Genomic DNA, 17,664 nt, shown 5'->3' on the forward strand with positions numbered 1-17,664 from the left:
CCCAGCAACCACATGGTGGCTCACAACTATCTGTAATGGGATCTGATGCCCTCTTATGGAGTGTCTGAAGACAGCTACAGTGTACTTACATATAATAAATAAATAAATTTAAAAAAAAAAGGAGGAATCTACATTCCAGAGATAAGACGCAGAGTGCCTTCTGCCTGCAGTCTGAATTCTGCCTTCAAGTCCCCAGATGCCCACTTCTTTGTTCTTTGTTAATTCCCCCTCAGCCCCTCCCTATTTCCCCTTGCTGTATGCTTATAACCTGTCGTTTCAGCTTAATAAACTGAGACCTTGATAGGAATCCTCCTTGGTCTCTGCTCTTCTTTCTTGCTCATTTCTCTTCCAGGTTTGCGGTCCCCCTCGCACCCACGAATAACTGAGTCCTGCTGGGCGGGACAAGTCCTGACATATGAAACTGTCATGTTTCCACCAAAATATCTAACTCAAATCTGAGGGGGGGAAAGATCACTCACATTAAAGATCATTATCATCTACTGTTATTGATACAAATATATGGTAGCAGAATTCACAAGGGAAGTGTCTCAAGGCTTCATCTGCTTGCCAGCCATTACAACATTATCTAACAGCTCCTGCTTCCTACCATCAATTTACTGCCACGGACTCAACCGCATACTATCATAATCATTAGACTGACACGTCCTAAAGAAATGTAAAGCACTTGATAGAAAAACAAAATGTCCACGGAAATTAGGTGTTAATTTTCATTTTATTATTAATGATCCTATTTTAAAATGGTAAGATTTTTTCAGTTTATCTACCCACTCATTAACTTTACAACCACATAACAAAATACTTGCAGGATGCTGTTCTGCATATAGGAGGTAATGCAGTGACAGACGGGACGATTCTTGCCCTCTTGGAAATCTTTTGCTAATGGTAAGCCTGCAGTACACATTCATTCTTGTAAGCAATAACAGAGTGGGCAATGTTAACAATGTAACCATTTAACAACAGTTAAAATAAGGTCCTCAAGAAAAACAATCCATGTGATTTGTACCTACAGAACTCTGGGAAAGACATTCTTGACTTTATTCCTCAAATATGCACTGACTGCAGAGCTCCATCAACACGGCAGAATTTTCTACTTCTTTAGGATCCCATGCCACATCTGGAAACTTGAGATCCAGTTGCTAGCCCAGATTCTTTCCTTCTTCCTCAACTTAATATGTACCAGAGTTCTCTATCGTCTCTCCATTCAGTGTGTGTAGAGTCTTCAGACACGTAGTTCCATCCTAGACCAGTCTCCACTTGTCTAATGACGGATTCAGCTCTTTATTTTATCAACCCAAGTAAAAAATGTACCATGTTTTCCATAAATGTGCTTCTCTTGATTCATCTCGAAAGACAGAAGCCAGCCAGCCAGCCAGCCTTCTTTCCACAGGGTCTCTTGCGGCCCAGGTGGTCTTGAACTTGCTATGTAGCAGAGACATGCTTTGAACTTCCAATATCTTGCATCCACCTCTCTTAGGATTATATAGGTGTGATGGTTTGTATATCCTTGGACCAGGGAGTGGCACCATCTGAAGGTGTGGCCTTGTTGGAATAGGTGTGACCTGGTTGGAATGGGTGTGTCACTGTGGGTGTGGGTATAAAATCCTCACCCTAGTTGCCTGGAAGTCAGTCTTCCACTAGCAGCCTTTGGATGAAGACATAGAACTCTCAGCTCCTCCTGTGCCATGCCTGCCTGGATACTGCCATGCTCCCACCTTGATGATAATGGACTGAACCTCTGAACCTGTAAGCCAGCCCCAATTAAATGTTGTTTTTTATAAGACTTGCCTTGGTCATGGTGTCTGTTCACAGCAGTAAAACCCTAACTAATACAATAGGTATGTGCCACTCTGCCCTGATGGATTCTAAACCTGGGATTTGTACCAATGGTTTCGATTGCATACAGATCTTGATGAGATCACCTTCATTAGTCCAAGGTAGTCAGAGTAGAGAGAAGTGAAGAGCAAAAGTCTTAAAAAAAAAAAAAAAAGACTGCCTCTGCAAAACCAGTTGGTGTATCTCTGATCCCAGCCGGCACCAGAGGTAGTTAAAAAACCCAAAAGTTCATTAAGTTAAGTTCCCAAAGTTAAAATAATTTAGAATGACTAGCAGGATGTTATAATTTTTGTGAACTAGTGTGTAAAAAATGTTATTTCAAAGCTCAGATAAGTCACATATTCTCCATTCACAATTAGCTCTACGAGACCCTTCACCCAACCTTTCAACTATGTATGTCTTGGTTCTTAAAGGCTCAACAAGAAAAGAATCCAATTTTACCTTTCCTAAGTATTTTTCAAAAACAATTTTATAGGATCGGGATGAATTTTAAAAGAGAAGAAAAAAAAAAACATTGAAAACTTCCAAGTTGAGATTGCTAAGTCTCATAGTTTCCATTAATTTATTAAAGAATAATATGTTGCTTGAGGCCAGCAGGATGACTCAGCAGAGAAGAGCATTTACCCTTCCTGTAGATGACTTGGGTACAATTCCCAGCACCCACACTGCGGCCCACACCCATCTGTGAATTCTGGTTCCAGGGGATCTAATACACTCATGGCTTCCAGAGGCAGCAGCAGGATGCACACGGTGCACTGACATACATGTAAATGACACACGGGTAAAAGAATCTACAGATATAAAATGCGTCTAAAAATTACAATAAGTAAATAAAAATCCATTTCTTAAACTCGGTACCCAAAGTTTAAAGACCTAACCTTGAAATAGGCTTTTGTTCTTGTTCTGCTGTAAATAAGTGGCTACACTCCTGTTCAATACTTGCATGCCTTTTAAAACCAAGAGCATGCTGGGAAAAATAAGTGCTTTATACTAACCATGAGGAACATCCACCAGGAAGGTTGTGAGATCACGTAGCAATAAAGCAAGGGAGAAAGAAGAAAAGGCTCGCTGGAAACCCCTGTAGAGCGCCTGAGTTCCTTGCTCCTCCCGCTGACTTAAGCACAGTGCAAAACAACTGAGTGTCATGAAGCAGCTATTCCACAGACTCAGAAAACAAGCAGGGAGGCTCAAGTGTGTGACACGAAATGAGTAAACACTGCGTCTGGGATTTTACCAACTCTAAGAGGTGAGAGGAGGACTGTGATGGTAGTTGCTGCCAGCCCCGATGGTCTGTGTTCAGTTCCTGGAACCCACGTGGTAGAAGGAGAGAACCACATGTATCCCCTCCATGCGCACGTGTGCGTGTCCATCACATACACCGAGGGAAATAGAAATGAATACGTGTGAAAATGAACTAAACGTCAGCTAGCAAGCAAAGAGCGGAGGTGATCTCTCGAGTTCTTCTAAAACACAGAACACAAAGGAAATCAAAGTTCAGTTTGTGAGATCTCAGGAGGGTCTACAGACCCTCACATGGGAAAAAATTCCACCAACAGACTGGCTCACCCAGATGCAGTGGCAAGTAAATGCAACATCAATTTCCAACGCAGACTAAAAATTATATTTTACCATAACACTGAATCCATTCATGCTGTCACATAGGGTGGGCAAGCCATCAAAATACATACTAGCAGTTCATCTGTGTACACTGCAGTTTCCTCCATTAAATTATATTTTTTTTGCTTGAGGGCAAAAGTTGGTTTTGCTAATAATTCCCATTTTTGTACGGTTTGACCTTTTAATAGTTTCATCTGATCATGTCAACCCACTAATGTCCAAAGTGTAGGAATAGCTTCCTTCTTTATTGTTAAGGAATGTCACCCAAGAAACATTATTAATTTACTCAAAATTACACAGCTAGTTAAGTTGAGGGGGTCAGGAAAAGAATCAAAGTCTTCCACTCCCAGTCTGTGAGGGCCACACTTCTTACTATCAGGGAAAAGTCTAAGCACATCCAATCAAAAACCACTGCTCACAACGACCCTTCAAAATGTTATTCACCATCACCTGCCTGGCCATCCTACATTTTTTTAAAGCAATTTTGGGAGACATTTCAGCATGTGATAGCTGTGTGGATCCCATTTCAACAGGGATACTCAGTAAACACTTGCTTGGTGCTAGAAACCCTACGTTCTTCTCAGACATCACCATCTGTGGCAGAGAAAATATCAACTGGACTCTCTTATTTAACCCTCTTTCACAGGCCTTTCCTTAACACCCCTTTCCTATGACATCACTGATTTGCTATAGATTCATTTTCTTGTCACAGGATATACACGATCACCAAGACACTTTCTGCCTCAGGAAGTCCACAACTAGGATTACTTGAGGAGGATTTGTGTGTTTTATGTAGCAGTTAATGTAAGAGAATTGCCATGCCAGAGGTCCAAAGTTGTCAAGGCAGGCATGTATCCAGGAAGAGGGATTATTAAAGTGCACCAACAAAGCGCTGTGAAACCCTGGCCCTGAAACACAGGGAGCACTGCAGGATGTGTGCAGGGAGGGGCCCCAAGCCCACATTCTGAGGATAACTCCAAGTTAAGTCAAAGAAACAGATGTGAGAAGGGCATCTCCAGGAACTGGAAAGGTCTGATTGTTCACAAATAACAAGAGCACAAACTGCACATAACAATAGCACCAAAGTCATTATCAATAGTGAGGAGAAATAAGGGTAGTCTAGAAACACTTAAAGTGTTGTTATGCATCTGCAGGTCTCAGTATGAGTTCATAGATGCCTGTGATAGAGTTAATACATTCAACTCTTTCAATATCAATGCTAACCCAAAATATTTGCAAAAACATGATTGTGCTTTTTATTACTGTTGATTGCTGAGTATGTTTCTGAATAAATGAAATATAGTAGGTTAGATCAAGCACCCTGAGCATTGGCTACTCTTCCAGAGGACCCAGGTTTGATTACCCAGCACCCACATTAAAGCTAACTAACGAGCGCCTGGAACTCCAGATTACAATAGGAAACTCCTTTTACAATAGGAAAACACTGCCTATTGGTTTATTTGTTCAAATGTGCAATAGGCTATTTATAAATAAATCTCCAGTGAAGTATGTTAAAACTGCAACTGTTATTAACTGAAATCTAAATGAGAATAAAAAATAAGGCATATTTGATATGTAAATTGAGAACAAACATTCTGGTATAATGATAGATTTTTGTCCTCAAAACACAGAAACACCAAAATTATCCACTAAACACTAGTAAGACAGGAATGTAAAAATTAAGGAGGGGAGAAAAATGTTTTCAAAAGGAAATCTTTGGAGATTGGTGTACTGCAAATGAGACTTCCTAACCACACTCCTGGTAGACATAAATACTGGCAACTGACAACTGCTCACGACTGTCGGAGATCTGAACAATGGGTCTGAAATAAACTAGAAGCATTATTCTTTAAAACAAGGATCTATCTCCACGGATACTCTTTGGCCTGAGTCTTAAACAAGAAGAAAACCACAAGAATTATTCAGATGTGTATGTTTCCTTTTTACAGACCTCCCTGTTCCTTGACTCCACAGTGAGGTTCCATGACTTCCATGATGATATACTTACACACAAAGGAATACAACCACAGAGCTAAAACCTCATCGTTACTAATTTCAACTACAGGAAGGGAGAGAGCAGAATGCCACTGTGTAAAAATGTCTGTTTGCTCAACAGCTCTGAGGACTGCAACTTTCAAGAACTCAGAGAAGGAAAGAACACGCACACTTTAAACACTGAAGTTTAAATGCTGACCTGACCCTATTTTCACTGAAGCAAGCACCCCCAATAGATTATTCACCCACAAAATAACATGTTTATTAATGAGGGCTCTCATGAATCAAGACCTCTGAAATCCTGGCTTTACAATTTACAATAAAATATAAATACATGATGTTCTTAAAGTCACACTTCTCTTCTTTTATATTCCTTACACATTTCTGAGAACTTTAAAAAGAGAAAACAAGAAACATTTCCTTAAATAATCGCAACACTACAAATCTTATTTTTCTTTGCCTTTAAAACAGTGACTAAATACTCTAATAATAACTTAATGTGCTCAAAACATTTATGGATTACAACCTTATCTTCTGACAGACAATCACCATGGCATCAGAGCTAATCCTTGAATTTGAAGCCTTTTTTTTTTTTTTTTTTTTAAGGTTTTTCAAGACAGGATTTCTCGTGTAGCCCTGGCTGTCCTGGAACTCACTCTGTAGACCAGGCTGGCCTCGAACTCAGAAATCAGCCTGCCTCTGCCTCCCGAGTGCTGGGATTAAAGGCGTGCACCACCACGCCCAGTGAATTTGAAGCCTTTTTATTGCTCCCCTAACAAACTTACAGTCTGGGGCGACATAGGTAACACTTACCTATGTCTCAGTGCACTGAACAGGACCACATATCAGTTTTCTGTTGATCCTGATGTTCCTTCACTGACAGCAGAATTGTCTGAGTAGCCAACCAATGTACCAGGTGTCTTTCCTACAACTAGTTTTCAGAAAAGAGGTCTTTCCTCAACACTCGCTAAAATAAATGGAGCTCAAGTGTTCACACATGTTAGTGACACGTCAAGGCCTTTTTATAGAGGTCCACTTGTGTGTCCAAAGGGGAACTTTAACCTGTATATATTAAGTAACTCTGACTAGTGTTCTGCGTGACTCATCTACCCAATCGGCAAATTCCCGTAACTAAACTGTCACAAGCATGAGCTCGGCTTTGTAAAGCTGGGCAGGTTAACTGAGGGAAGTAATAACTGAAATAAAGAGGAGCTGGTCTCCTGAAGCTCATGCTGGATTCGAACTTGCCAAGCAACTGGAATGACCCAGACCTCCTGCCTCTCCTTCCTCCCGAGTTCTGGTATTACAAGCATGCACCACCATGCCTTGCTTAGACAAATACATTTTAAAAGAGGTGATTTTTTTAAAAAGAATGGAAAGAAGGAAGGAAAGAAGGAAGGCAGCAAGCTAGCCAGTAGTAGTGCACACCTTTAATCTTGGCACTTGGCAGCAGAGGCAGGCAGATCTCTGAGTTAGAGCCTTGCCTACAGACATAGTTTCAGGACAGCTATTGCTATGCAGAGTAACCTTGTCTCAGATAAAAACAAAACAAAACAAAAAACAAAAACAAACCAGAGACAGTTCAGAAGCTTAGGAATTCCCTCTGACTCATTCACTTCCCTACCCTGTGTCTTTTTTCTAGAAGCTGTCCAGCACATAGTAGCCTCTCAATATATACTTGGTGCACAAACTGCTGATAAAACAAGTTTTACTTCATCTCTGTGTCTTGGTTCAGGATGACAAACAGAACTCACCTGTGGAAGGGGAACACTCTGGCCGTACAGTCTCATTCTGACAAAGGCTCCAGAATTCAAGATTACGAACCGTAAAACTAGAGTAAATCTGTGTGCAGGACACTATTGGCTCATCAAGCCTGGGTCACACCAGGTAAGAAAGAATGTGAAGTCAGTGGTGCTTTGCAAGCTTCGGGGGGGGGGGGGGGGGGTTCACACCAACAAAAACAAGTCTGCCTTTCTGGTAAATCCATCAAAACTAAGTCTTAAACCTTTGAAAAAACTAATATGTTTTTTTGTGCTCCTTCAAGCTTAGAGGCTTAACTACACGTGGGTAGGGACTGTAATTGTGATCAATTACTTATGGCTCGAAGGCACTTAAAAAAGCATCTGCCCTGTTAAGCAATCTTTAAAAACCCGGGTTTATGAATATAACACTTGCCCCAGGAAAGACAACAAATTACAGGTTCAGGGACTCAGTTTTGACATTCTCCCTTGGAAGGAAAAGAACTGTCGCTTATCTTTGACTTCCTAAGACTGTCCCTAAAAACACAAACCTAAGAATTTAGTGATTTCTAGTTTAGCCACATATGTAGATGGGGGCAGGAGTGGCAGATGGGGAGTGGAGAAAACTAGGAAGAAAACCAAAAGTGACAGAGGTGGCAGCTTGTGAGGCTGATGTTATTAGTTAAACACGGGGTCATTTCACTAATCTCATGGCATAGTCAATTTTCTTTGCTGACAAATTCAGGGTATGGGTGCCCAAGTAGCTTCTTGGTCCCTGTTGTGTAATAGTCTCCTCCAAGATTAAAACATCCCATCTGACAGGAAACTCCTTAAATAGGAAAGTAAACAATTCAGAATAGGATTTCAGGAAGTCCCTGAAACTAAGCAGATTTGCTAAGCTCCTCCTTGCCATATAAGCAAATAAGAGATGAGTGTCCCTCTCAGAAGAGCAGAGTCACATCTGCAAATGACTCAGAGCAGAGGAAACGCAGAAATCAACCTAGCTGCCTGGAAGAGACTGAAACCAACGGAGGTTCCTGGAAGGCTCAATCTCCAATCTGGTGAGCTGACTGCAAGTGTGCAGTATGCTCTAGGGTCTCAGCCTTGTGAGCTGTCACCCATGCTGGGGTGGGCTTCGATGACACAGGTCTTCTGCCTCTGTACATAAGCCCTCTCCCATATTCATATTAAAAAAAAAAAACTCACCAAGCTGGACTTACACAAGTCTTGCTGTGTCTAAACAGGAATCTGATTTGTTCTATAAAAATGTCAGACAGAGAATTATGCCTTCCCGGGGACCTGTTCTAGGCCAAGGATCTGATAATCTCTGACATATCCAGTGCCTGAGGTGGGTTTAAATTTAGAGGATTTTCACCTATGCTCTTGCTTTATCCTCACAACTCTAAGTAGACAGATGTCAAACGAGGTAAAATAAATTCAGAAAGCGTATCTTCTTTTTGCACATAAGCTCCTGAATTCACAATTCAAAATCCCATTGTGGGATCAACTAAAAACCATCTAGAGACACGCCATTCACAGGAGGATAAATCAGGAGAGCAGGGTGAGCAAGCTGGCCAAAACTCTTCTGTTACAGGGACTTGTATTGCACTGCACTCAATGAATAGGTTATACAGGGTGTTTATTTGAAAGAATGCTACTTTGTATTTACATACGTGATTATTACCTTTTATCTGGACACCCCACAGGTAACAGACAAATGAAATTTGATATTAAATTCCAATGTTGAAATGCATCCTTTGCCACAGCTGTAGTGATGCTCTAGGGTGGTGACTCTGAGCCAGCAGGCACCTTTCAGGATCACAGACCTCTCTGAAGGGCAAGACACAGACAGACAGACAGACAGACAGACACACAGATGGTAATCCACTTTTAGTAAAACCTGACTTTCTAGAAGACTCATTCTCGCTCGTCTCATTATCTTTTGCTGTTGCACCCCATATACCCCTGCCACCCAACTAAAGCATAGGTACAATGGGGGCCTTTATTTACATTGGTTTTTTACTTATTTATGTAGTAATTAAAATTAAAATGTAGTTAAAAAAAAAGTAAAAATGTACTTATAAGGCTGACCATATTGGAGTCGGGTGTGGTGGCTCACACCTTTAATCCCAGCACTCAGGAGGCAGAGACAGGCGGATTCCTGAGTTCAAGGCCAGCCTGGTCTACAAAGTGAGTTCCAGGACAGCCAGGACTATACAGAGAAACCCTGTCTGAAAAACTAAGGAAAAAAAAAAAAAAACTCAAAAGACAAACAAACAGGAAAAAACAAAAAAACAAAAAAACCTAACACCCAGCCTAGTAGAGGAGTTAAAAGCCCTTTAACAACCACCCCCCAGGAAGATTCTGTAGACTCTGAGTCCTAGAGGGCTTGGTATTTCAAAGGTCAGTCTTAGGTCTCTCCTTTTTGATGACTGATGTTACATTGTTTGACTTTCTACAAAAATATTTAGCTGTGCTTATTTACATAATTTCATCCCCAGGGCATACAGTAGGCGCATATTTGTTGTAAGGAATCCCTACAACGAATCTTATCTGGGGAAACTCAACTCTTTTTTTTTTTTTTTTTTTTTTTTTTGGTTTTTCGAGACAGGGTTTCTCTGTGTAGCCCTGGCTGTCCTGGAACTCACTTTGTAGACCAGGCTGGCCTCGAACTCAGAAATCCGCCTGCCTCTGCCTCCCGAGTGCTGGGATTAAAGGCGTGCGCCACCACGCCCGGCTGAAACTCAACTCTTAACTTTAGTTGGGCCACCAGCCGCCCCTTGCCCAGCACATTTCGGGACCCCATAGCCAGGGCTCCCGGCTCACCTGACCAGGTTGGAATGAGAAGACAGGATGAAGATGCCAAGATCATCCCTCTAAAAAGAAGAGCTGAGAATGTTAACTCATCACCTAATTTGTAGAAAAGTCTGTGCATTCCCTTTTAACTTCCAGCTATGCATCTGTTTAAAAAAGAAAATGAGAAAAGGCACAATGGGGAAATTCCAGCATCTTCAAGAAAACAGCATTATCTTCAATCACAGGAGAGTTGGTTAGGAATGCCTCCCCCACCCACCTGCACAACTCTTCCAGGGAAACAGAGGCTTTAGAATCTAAAGCGCAGACTCACATCTAACCTCTGAATGAGGCATTCTAAGTCAGATCATACCAGTCCACAGATACTAAATGATACATTCAGAAAACCTTTTGAGAAGCAATCGCCCTCCACCCTACCACCCACTCTCCCTTCCTTTCTTTTCTCAGACAGGGTCTTTTGTAGCTCAGGAGGGTCTTGAACTCTGGATCTTCATGGTTCAGTGTTCCCAGTACCCAGCCTTGAAAGACATTTTTCAAACAATGTTTTTAACACTAGGCGTCAGAGTCTAAACTTCTGAACTTCTAAGACTATCAGAAGCCATTCTACAACTATTAAAAAAAAAAAAGTCACCACTGTGGGTGTGATTGGCAAACAAATTCTTGCACATTTCTGCATTTTCTTAAACTTATTTACATTGTGCTCCACCCTTAAAGTTTCCTTCTAATTATCTGCAAGCTGGATAACTATCTCACTCAAAAATCCCCCCACGGACAGAAAAGTTAAGTAAGGACTGGAGGGACGTTTCTGGGGTTGTCTGGTTTTGTCCCTAAAAGACACCCAACACCCCTGGACCCCTTGGGGCACGCAGAGCGAAAGCTCTTCAGAATAGCTTGGCTGCCGGGAAGCCACCGCAGGTCTCTTTTTCTGCCCTGTCTAGCAGGGTCACCGGTTTTATCTGGGGAAACTCAACTCTTAACTTTAGTTGGGCCACCAGCCGCCCCTTTCCCCGCACATTCCGGGACCCCATAGCCAGGGCTCACGGCTCACCTGACCACGTTGGGGTGCTCGAATTCTCCAGGTGCCTTAGCACCGCCACCTCGCGGATGGTGGAGAGCCGCATGCCCTCCTCACTGGTCTGCACTCGCACGCGCTTCAGAGCCACGAAGCCGTTCTTCAGGTCCCGGGCCTTGAACACCTTCCCGTAGGTGCCTTCGCCGATCTCCGCCACGCACTCATGCTGCTGATCTGCGCGGCTCAGGCTGTCTTTCTCCATGCTGGCTACAGGCTGCCGGCACGGCACAGTGGAACCGGGGTGCGCACTCGCTGCCTTACACGCCTCGGGGACGCCCGGAGTCGGACTGGAGGCCGCAGAGCTAGACCGAACGACCTCCTCACCCGCTGGCGCAAGCGGGGCGCAGCCGCCCCGAAACTCCGCCTAGCGGAATCACCGCGCCGCCGCCTCCGCAGCGATTACGTAGTCTGCCCACAATCTCTGCACCTAGGAGGAGACCAGAGGACAAGGAGAAAGTGTGATCAGACTGCCCGGGAGACTTCCACCAGGTTCCACCAGCTCCCCTCTTCCTCCCCTCTATTCGCCCTGGCTGCCTAATCCCGCTGGGTTTCTCGGAGAAAAACCAAGTTACTTTTCTTCCCCAGCAGGGCTCCTGCAGTCTTCGCGAGGAAAAGGTTGCTGGGGGCCTTCGGGGATGAGTGCTGCGCGGGATGAGAGGGAGCGTGCGGAGCACCCCAGAGTGTGCCCGGAGCTCGAGGGAGGGGAGACGCTGGGCGCGTCAATGTCCCGGGGGCCTGGTCGTGCCTGGTACGGGGCTATGGGGGGGGGGTGTCGAAAGCTGGCATGAAAGCACCCGTGTGGGGCCACAGAACGGGCTTGGGGCTCCTAGGACCCTGTAACCCGACGCTGCGAGTAAGCTAGTAGGGGTGGTCAGACATCTGCTCGAAGATTGCTTCCTTTCTTTCTACTTTCAGTTTTTCTACAGGGGGACATTTGAAAGGGACTCGCTCTTACAATTGGTCTTTGGGGTATGGCAAGCTTAGTAGGAGATGAAATTCTGCCTCCGACTCGGAGGACCTCCCTGGTGGAAACTCAGGGAGGACAGACCATCTGGTAGGGGAAGGCTGGGGCTACTAGAGGTGGGAGATCGAGGGGCCCTGGAAGGGGAGAAGTGTCATGCCCCCCTCCCCCGCACGCACACACACACACACACACACACACTAAGATCCCAAGGGTGTGGGAAAGGCAGGTCCCTCACACTTTCGCTTGTCCTGTCCTGAAAAAGTAACTTCGGGACTTTGCTAGCTAACCAGGACTGGTCCTTAAGTTTTCAGCCCGTGCAAACTTATGCACGGTGCAAACTTATGACGGTGGGGGTGGGGGGCAGTAAACGTAGGTCTCCTGGGTGTGAGAAGGGGTGGCCCTTGTGTCCTGACTTCCGAACCCCCGCCCGGTATCCTGGGCAGCTGAATGTCTGTAGCAAAGACTGTTCTCCAAAGGCTGGAGGCTAGGTCCCTCGTGCAGTCCGGTGCCCCCTGTCCGTTCTGTTGTTTAGGGATGACCGAGTGAGCCTTCCCATCCCACGGTGGCCTTAGTCTGGGCTGGACCTTGTTCCACCGCGTGTCCGGAAGGGTCTGCATGCATTTACCTGCCCTGCACCCCTCCTCCCCCACTCACTCTTCTGCCTGGAATTAAAGAACACATGGCTAAACCCCCACTGGGTGCGAGTGAAAGAAAGAAAACTAAATTTGAGGCCCTAGTCAGAAGGTTTACAGACCTAAGGCCATAAAGATAAGAGAGACTGGCCCAAAGGCTGTAAAGTCATCCCAGGAACAAACTAGCCCTAGAGATAAGAGAGGCATGCAAGGACAATCTCCTGACAAGCCCAGTTGAGTAATGGGCCACCTGGTCTGGTCTCCTTCTGATATGGTTTCAGTTTAACCAGATGCTTTGCCAACAAAGATAAGCTCCCTCCCTTTAGAGTTACTCTCCCGACCCGCAAGTACTGCTTACTGATGTTTAAACTGCCCAATTGTGTGTAACTGCGCCAATTTCCCTTATCACCCCCCACACACACACACACACACACACTCTTTTCCTATATAAACCCCTAACTTTTAAGTCTCAGGGTCTACTCCTCTATCTCCTGCGTGAGATACGTGTCAGCCCAGAGCTCTGTCATTAAACTGCCTCGTGTGTTTGCATCAAGACAGTCTCTAGTGATTCCTTGGGTGCACACTGTCTCATGACTCGGGTGGAGGTCTCCTCACGGAGGTCTTTCCGAGCATAGCACCACCCGGCCAAGGCAGGGCCACTCCTCGCTGCTTTGAGAGCTTTCCTAAAAAGCTGCAGAAAGGACAACATGGTATCTGAGGGAGGCACACTGTAGAGCATGGTTTCTGCGAGGCACACATTTCTATAGTCTAGCTGTAGTGGTTCATAACTATAGCCTATGTATAGTGGAACATATCTATAGTCTAAGTGTCATAGTTTATGTCTATAGTCTAGGTGTAGTGGCACATGTCTATAATCTAGGTTTATTGGGATATGTTTGTAGTCTAGGTGTAGTGGGACATGCCTATATTCTAAGTGTAGTGGAAATGGCTACAGACTAGGTGTAATGAGAAATGTCTGTAGTCTAGATGCATTGGGACATGTCTATAGTCTAGGTGTATTGGGACATGTCTATAGTCTAGGTGTAGTGCTTCATGTCTATAGTCTAGGTGTTGTGGGACATGTCTATAGTCTAGGTATAGTGGGACATGTCTATAGTCTAGGTGTAGTGGCACTTGTCTATAGTCTAGCTGTAGTGGGACATGTCTATAGTCTAGCTGTAGTGGCACTTGTCTATAGTCTAGCTGTAGTGGGACTCTATAGTCTAGGTGTTGTGGGACATGTCTATAGTCTAGGTGTAGTGGCACTTGTCTATAGTCTAGCTGTAGTGGGACATGTCTATAGTCTAGGTGTAGTGAGACTTGTCTATAGTCTAGCTGTAGTGGGACTCTATAGTCTAGGTGTTGTGGGACATGTCTATAGTCTAGGTGTAGTGGGACATGTCTATAGTCTAGGTGTAGTGGCACTTGTCTATAGTCTAGCTGTAATGGGACATGTCTATAGTCTAGGTGTAGTGCTTCATGTCTATAGTCTAGGTGTAGTAGGACATGCCTATAGTCTAGGTGTTGTGGGACATGTCTATAGTCTAGGTGTAGTGGGACATGTCTATAGTTCAGCTGTACTGGGACATGTCTATAGTTCAGGTAGTGGGACATGTCTATAGTCTAGGTGTAGTGGCACTTGTCTATAGTCTAGCTGTAATGGGACATGTCTATAGTCTAGGTGTAGTGGACATGTCTATAGTCTACATGTAGTTGGACATGTCTATAGTGTAGGTCTAGTGGGACATGGTGTCCCACTAGTCTAGGTGTAGTTTTTCATGTCTATAGTGTAGGTGTAGTGGGTCTATCTCCCAGCCTCCAGATAAGGGTCACTGGTGAGCCTTCCAATTCTGAATTGTAGTTCATTCCAAATATAGTCAAGTTGACGACCAGGAATAGCCACTACAACTCCCAACATCTTTCTCTGGCCTCCATGCATTAGCAAGGTACCCTCCATGTATACGTATGCTACACCTCATCCCTCTCCCCCTCTTTTTCCCTCTCCTTTTTCTCCCCCTTCTCCGTCCCTCCTATCTCCCCCTCCCTCTCTCCTATTCAACATAAAAGGAATTGGGTCTTGATAAGGCCACAACATGTAATATTAACAAGTGGATGAAGATAGAACAAAGCTCACATTCAGAGTGACTTGATAAAAAGGAAATATCCAGAATAAGGAAATCCACAAAAAAGAGATTGGCTGCAGTGAGAGCCAATAGGGAAGAGAGTAGAGAAGGATAGCTAAGAGGTACAGGATTCTGTACTGGGATAAGGGACCTACTGTGTGATTACTTTTTGGAGAGACATGGACAAATGTCTATTCATCCCAGATGTGGCCTCAAGTGCCACAGAGCAAAGAACCGTTCCTCCCAAGCGAACTGATGACATTATTGTGTTTTCATACAGGAGTGTGGGTGGGTGGTTACTAATAGTGGCATGGGTGACCTCCCCATTTCCACAGTGCCTCCAAATGGTTCATTTGGATGATTGTTTTGTTACGTGAACTACACACCAATACAAAAGCAAAAAGGCTTATGAAGTTGCTTCAAGCTTTGGCAAGCATAAGTACAGACAGGCAGGGATGAAGTGCTTATCAGCCTCTATGGGAGTTATGAAAAACCTTCTGCCTAGCCCAGATTTCCCCCACCAATAGATTTTTGTCCCAGCTTCTGGGGCAAGTATGGCATGAATTCACAAGACTCAAAGCTTCTGTTTCTTTGAACGCATCAAGATGGCTTGTGCTTCTGCCCGGGAGATGGGTCTTCATTTCAGACCTTAAAGCACGGATTGTGTTTGCTGGTGTCAGCGTGTTTGTTACTTTGATTGAGATACTGGCATAAAGAGCCATTATCAAAGGACTGCATGTTCTCTTCCTGGTCACTGCAGGCTTGCACACCATCCCTGGAGGCTGTGGGCAGACTGGTGGGGAACAGAGGTACCATTGTTGTGCGTACCAAGCAGTTAGAAAGTAGACTTTTCTTTGCTGGTTCTATGAGGCAGGACAATCTATTCCCACTCTCCAGTGCATTTAAATTAAATTTGAGGGGTCTGTAGGCAGCAGTGTCCACTGAAGCCCAAAGCTATTTCTTTCAGAAAGCAGGAAACTGGGGGATGCTCTAGGGCCCTTGTGTAGGCTTTCCAATAAACGCAAGCCTCATTAGCTGCTCGCCTGGAAACCCTAAGATGACTGAAAGAGACAGTCAGACCAAGCCTGATAGGATGTGGCCTTCCCAGAGGCAATGCCATGTGGTCCCAGAAAACCTTGTCCACTGTGGTTAGCTTAGAACTACCCTAGCCCAGAGAGCTGTCAGCTTATGACTGCCCATAATTGGGAGCCACTTAGGCTTATGACGTCAGTTTCATTTCTCTTCAGCCCTCAAACTTTCTGTACCACTTAATTTCCGGCACTTGCTTCCCCATTCTGAACTCCTTTAATAAACACCAGCTCTCCCCTTCATTAATATAGACGCATGGTCCATTGCTTTTTGATAAGGCTCTCTAGCATAGATTCCCACCTAAGCACTTCTATCTTAGGCAGCTCTTGCTAGGTATCTGGCACATATTGCTTCATTTAATCCTAGAAATTACCATGAGAAGGAAACTGACTCGAAGAGATTGGGGTTTGGCCAGGGTAAACCAACCTTAGAAGGCATCAAAAGTGACTCACCGGGTAAAGGAGCTTGCTGTACAAGCCTGGCAACCTGAAGTTCGCAGTCATGAGTGAAGCACACGATTTCCTTCCCTTGGTTGTTCCTGGTAGGTATTTTGGCCATCACTATGCAAACATAAGTAATACATGATCTTATCCATGGAGGACTTCTTCAGTAAGAAAGGGAAGAAACTGGGAAATGGCTCAATAGAGAAAAGTGTTTGTTGCTTAATGGCCTTAGGTCTGTCCAGGCAATCCAGGTAAAAAGCAAGATGCGATGGTAGGCATCTGTGATCCTAGCCATCGATTGCAGGCATCTGTGATCCTAGCACCCCCATGGCAAGGCAAGAAAGAGACAAGGAATCCACCACAAGTTCACAGGCCAGTTTGTAGTAGTGGTAGGCCAGAAAAGTTATCCTCTGACCACCACACAAGCATTGTGGTGTGTGCACCTACATGCCCCACACACATGCACACACACACCTGCACACACACACACAAATCAAATAAATAAAAATATTAAGTAAGAGAGGTAAAGCTTATGGAAGGAATTATAACAGTAGACACACAACCGAGAAATAAAAAGGTAACTGAGCTGGAACCTGGGCAAAGGCTCCAAGCAGAACATGCAGATGGGCAGTGAGCACATGAAGAGATGTTTAGCCTCACCGATCCTTACAGAAACACCAGTGAAGCCCACACGGGATGTGGCTTCACATCTCTAAGATGGCTAGACTCCAAGTCAGGTGAGGGTGGAGAGGCTGTGGAGAAACTGGAACCCTTGCACTCTGTTGGTGTTGGTGGAAGTGAAAAATGGTGTCATCACTTTGGGAAACAGGCCTGGCAGATTCTCAGATGATTAAACAAGCACTCGAAGAATGTTTAACAATAGAAACACAATAGCCAAAATAAGGCTGGAGTAGTGGTGTGCACCTACAGCCCCAGCACTTAGGAGGCTAAGGCAGGAGGATTGTGAGTTTGACCTTGGGGGACATAGGAAGACTGAAGACAGCTCAGTGGTTAAGATCATGGGTCATTCTCCCAGAGGAACTGAGTTCATGCCCCAGCATCACAGGATGACTTACAATGTTACAATGTTTACAACTCCAGTCCCAGGTGGACCAGATGCCCTTTTTTGGCCTTTACAGGCACTGTATATACATGGGACATAGACATATGTCTTAGTTAGGGTTTTACAGCTATGAACAGACCAAGCCAACTCTTATAAGGACAACATTTAATTGGGGCTGACTTACAGGTCAGAGGTGCAATCCATTATCCTTGAGGCAGGATCATGACAGCATCCAGGCAGGCATAGTGCAGGAAGAGCT

General features: G+C 44.5%; 1 pseudogene; it reads right to left on the bottom strand.

The window, feature by feature from the left end:
* Positions 1-16,457, bottom strand: part of LOC110289056 (uncharacterized) — a 38,307-nt pseudogene extending 21,850 nt beyond the window's left edge.
* Positions 16,458-17,664: the final 1,207 nt, after the last annotated feature.

This window comes from Mus caroli, unplaced genomic scaffold (assembly GCF_978045245.1).
Source record: "Mus caroli unplaced genomic scaffold, Mus_caroli_1 scaffold_2, whole genome shotgun sequence".
NCBI classification, from domain to species: Eukaryota; Metazoa; Chordata; class Mammalia; order Rodentia; family Muridae; genus Mus; species Mus caroli.